Source organism: Calidris pugnax, unplaced genomic scaffold (genome assembly GCF_001431845.1).
Source record: "Calidris pugnax isolate Ruff unplaced genomic scaffold, ASM143184v1 scaffold11, whole genome shotgun sequence".
In the NCBI taxonomy this organism is placed as follows: domain Eukaryota; kingdom Metazoa; phylum Chordata; class Aves; order Charadriiformes; family Scolopacidae; genus Calidris; species Calidris pugnax.
The window spans coordinates 11,766,704-11,771,213 of NW_015090803.1; positions in this window are offsets into that span (position 1 = coordinate 11,766,704).

Consider the following 4,510-nt stretch of genomic DNA (forward strand, 5'->3'; position numbering starts at 1 on the left):
GTCCCTGCTGACTGTGGGGAGGTCGGACTAGATGACCTTTGGAGGTCCCTTCTGGCCTGGGCAATTCTATGATTCTATGACAAGCTGAGGTAGGGGTTACAGGTCAGACGTCGCAGGTGGGTGCTAGGGGAAGGTTCTGCTTGCAACATTGCATCCTCTGCAACATAAACACAGTTAGAGCAAGTGTTGTCTTGGCAGACCCCACCACCGCTTCTCCTTCCCATCCATCCATACCCCCATGCCTGTGCTGCAGCTTTCCCTCCCTTCCAGTGCCTGTCAGAGGCTGCCTGGCTCTTCCATAGTTTTCAACCTATTTTTTTAATTATTATTATTTTCTGCGTGGATTAGGTGCAGGAAAATCCAGCATTTGAACCTGTTGCTCTAATAGAAAAGAAGATACAACCCCTCATACATCAGAGGGGTTGGTGGCCTAGACCTAAGTAGACAGACAAAACTGTTGGCAGGTGGTATCATGTCAGCCAGGGAATCAGTTGCATATAAAACTCTGATATTGACTAATTTGCAGTCCCTTTTTTTCAGAGTCTCATCAAACATATTTTGGAAAAGGGTTTCTTTCTTTTCTTGTTGATCTGGAAAATACTGGTGATCAACTGACAGTTAATATAAATTTGAGAGAATTAGGCGACTGTTAAACTGGATAGAAGGCTGTATGCCCACAGAGAATTTGGAAGAAGCTGTGCTGAAGGAATGAAATATTTATTTGATTATGCAATCTATCTCGTGGACAAAAGTCTTTTGCTAAATTACACAATGTTGGATGAGGACAGGCGAAAAAATGAAAACTTAAATACTTGATAAGTAAGCTTTTGAGTGAACAGATTGACTCTGTATTGTGCATCACCAATAAAATTGCTAAAAGTGTTTTCTAAAGCAGAATCACCTCATCCATTTCTATGGGTATTTTCTCATCAAGATTTCCTCTTGAAAAGATCCAAAACAGATGGTGTGAAATGGACTTCACATAACAAACGTACTGCAGCAATTTACTGCCATTTATTACTGTACTATTTGCTCAGTGATTAATCCTTTATTTTCACAGACGTGCAGTGAACAGCTGTAATGTCTGCAAATATAATTTATATGGTATTTAGAGCTTACTAGGGAGAGAAAGGGAAATCTGTCAATGGTATAATCACAGGAAGATTTGCTTGTGGAGGTCAGAAAATTGTATTAAGAAATCTGTCTCCATTATAAACATACCCTCTGTTGACAGGAACTCTCAACTATCTATAACGTTCTTAATTCCTGTTGCCTGAAGCCCTCATGTATTTGGCCACCTTTCATGAACATGCATCTCACTATATTAGGTGATACTTTTCCCCCTTATCCAATATGTGTGGTAAAAACTACATCACAAAATCATGTCAAGCACCTTGTTTCTCTTCAGTGACAAATAAAAATCAAACCTTAAAGTGTTTACATGGTCTTCCTATTTGTGGGTAATAATATTTTCAAGATCATTTCGAGGGATAGATAAAAGCCCAGGATTGCAGGAGTAAAAACTTCCTACACTGCAGTGTTCCGTATTATTTTTCAAAATGCAAAAAATGAAAAATAGATTGCTGATGAATGTTATCTTTGTTCCTTTCCCGTGCCATTCACTATCTGTAGACTGTCCATATTTGCATAGCTATTGCTCTGTCCTTTTCAAATATGTATTAAGAATTTCCTCTCTCATGATCTGTTTAAACAACTTAATGGTAATGGCCAGACAAGAGCACTCTGATCAATATACTTTGTGATTAGTGTAACTGCTGCCTTCTTACTTAACTGATTAATCCTTTAATCTGTATACATAGATAAGAATATATACAACCTTATATTTTCCTTACTACCACTTCTATTTGTCTCTCTTCCTGATCCCTTACCAGTAATTTATACTCTTTTACTTTAGGGAATGGGTCAGATCTGGGCCCATCTTTCCCCCCAAAGTGCATTTTTTTCCCCAAATGTTGAATATTGTATACTCACTAGTGCATTAAAGCTAACAGTATATTACAACAGTATATTAATATTGCTTGAAAAAGCTCCATGACGCATGCTTGAAGTACATATAATTATGCCACGTTAATGTATCCTTTAGGCCATCTCCAGCTGTTTTCTGTGTTTGAGCCATCTTCCATTTAGCAGAGAGGCTCCCAAAGACACAGATCAACTTCACAATCTTACTAATAAATTGTGAAAGTTGATGTCTTTTTACTCCAGGAAAGTACAAGAAGGCAGAAGGCTTACGGAAAAAAATGGCGAAGAGAGCTTGCAGTTTCCAATTTAAAATGTAAAGTTGATTAGGCTTTTTAAAAACAGGTGTTTGTATCAGTGACTGCCATTTTAATTTTAGGTTTAATTGCCAGAACACATTAGGATCACAGCAATGGAAAAATCCTGCTGAAATAACACAAACATCTGAATGTGTGCATTGGTATTAACAATGTGGGCTATATCTCACATGCATACATTTTAACAAAAGGTATATTCCTGTCCTGTGTTCTCCTGACCTCCTTCACCTGGTTGTTTTTTTTTTTTAATTATGTATGTTTTATTATGTATTTTCAATGTGTTCTTCAAATTCCATTTTTTAAAGTGATCCACCTTTTTGTAGAAGACTGATAAGCATTTTCATCTCAGCATTTAAGCATGCCCTTCACGCTCGTTCCCTTTTGTTCCTGGAGTTAGATTACAGGCAGCGTCAGCTAGGATCAGAATCAGATTACACCAGAACAGTCTATGATCTTGCAGTAGAATAAGTGCTTTATTAATAAAGTTACACTTGGAAAGGGAGATGAGCAAATCTGTCTACTGGAGCTGAGCGGAGTAGAGCTGGTATAAAAGACAGATTATGACATGGATTCAGAATGGCTTTTAGAAACTGAGTCATCAGCAGAGGCTAAAACTCAGGCCAGCCTCCTAGGAATAAAAATCTAATTGTAATTAAACAAGAACTGGCTAAGGAGTTGACTAAAGCTTTTGAAGTAAGTGACATGCAAGAAACTTTTGGCCAAAATTAAATATTTTGCAAACCTAGAGGACAAGAAATATCTTTCCCTGATACTGCCCTCTTTACCATTGCCAGCTAATTTACTCTTTAATTGATTATTTAATTCTGATTCGCCAGGCAAAAAGAGGAAGGGCTGGCATGTACAGTCCCAGCCTGCCATTTACAATAGATGCAAGAAACAATGAAGATCATTTATGGTCCAGGTAGGGAGCATTGAACCATTTCTGTAAAAATGAGCCCATGATGAGGCTCCGGTAGAACCTCGAGCTGTGGGTTGAGCCGTGTGTGGATGAGCAGTGTGAACATGGCTTCTCCACTGGGACACCTCGCCAAGAGGGCCGTGCTTCCACAGCAGCTTTTGGAAACCCAACGTCATGGGCTGTGGAAGGAGAAGCAACCAGTGCTGGGGATGTGGCCGCTGTCTAAAGCCCAAGGAGCATGCTTTGGGTAGCAAAGGCATTTGATTTCTAGGGAAACATCTCCTGCCTATGAATAATAATCTGAGCTCCTTGCTCCCTTTCGGGAATACTCGCTCACACGAGCACTTGGGCTGGTCGTTCCTTGGTTACAACCACAGTGAACTGAAGATAACCAGCCTCAGCCAGCTCAGGAGCTTCTCAGCCACCAAGGGAAGCTCCTGCCGCTGAAGCAGCCCAGGGGAGATGCAGAGTTGGGGCAGGAGCAGCGGCTGAGCGTCCCACCACAGCTGGAAGAGGCTGAGGAAACGGGGAGAGCGCTGTTTCTGCAAAGTGCAGTCTGTAGCCACAGCTGCTGGCCGCTGGCTTCACCTGCTCTCCTGGCCTTCCCGCACAGGCAGAGCAAGTTTCACCATCTTTGGAAATTTCCTGACCAAAGGAACCCACCCTGCTTGGCCCAGGTGCTGAGCCCCTGCTGCCTGCAAGGTGTGGGCTGCCCTGGTCACCGGTGTGTGCTGGAGAAGGCACGGGATACAGAGGCGGCACCGGGAAACCCCCCCGAAATGATAAGCCTTTCAGCAAAATCCTGATTGACAGCAAATTCTCGAGGCTCCAAGTGAAATCTCAGGCCTTTGTTTCCTGGAACTACTCGAGACCGAATCACACGGGACCGTTTTCAAACGTGCACAACAACAGCCACCTTCCAGCCTTCCGCCGGCACGATACACCGCGGGTAACGGCGACGTAACCGGATTGATTTTCAGAGCCCGCTCCCGCGGTGCGGGGGTGGAGAGACGAAAACCGAGGGCGATGCCGGCAGCCCCCCTTTGCAAGGCGGCGTAGGGGAACCCTCCGCTCGCTCCCGCGGCGGCGCGCCCCCGAGAGCCGCCCCGACACACACCCCCCACCCCGCTCCGCTCCGTTCCCGCCGGAGGGGCGCGGGCGCGTGCCCGCGGAGGGTGCCGCGCATGCGCATCCCGCTCTCCTCCCCCGCGGAGCCTGTCGCAGCCGCGCTCCCTGTCCCGCCGGCGGCGCCTCCTTTGTGGCAGGCGGGGCGAGGCGGGGCCCGCCCCCCGCG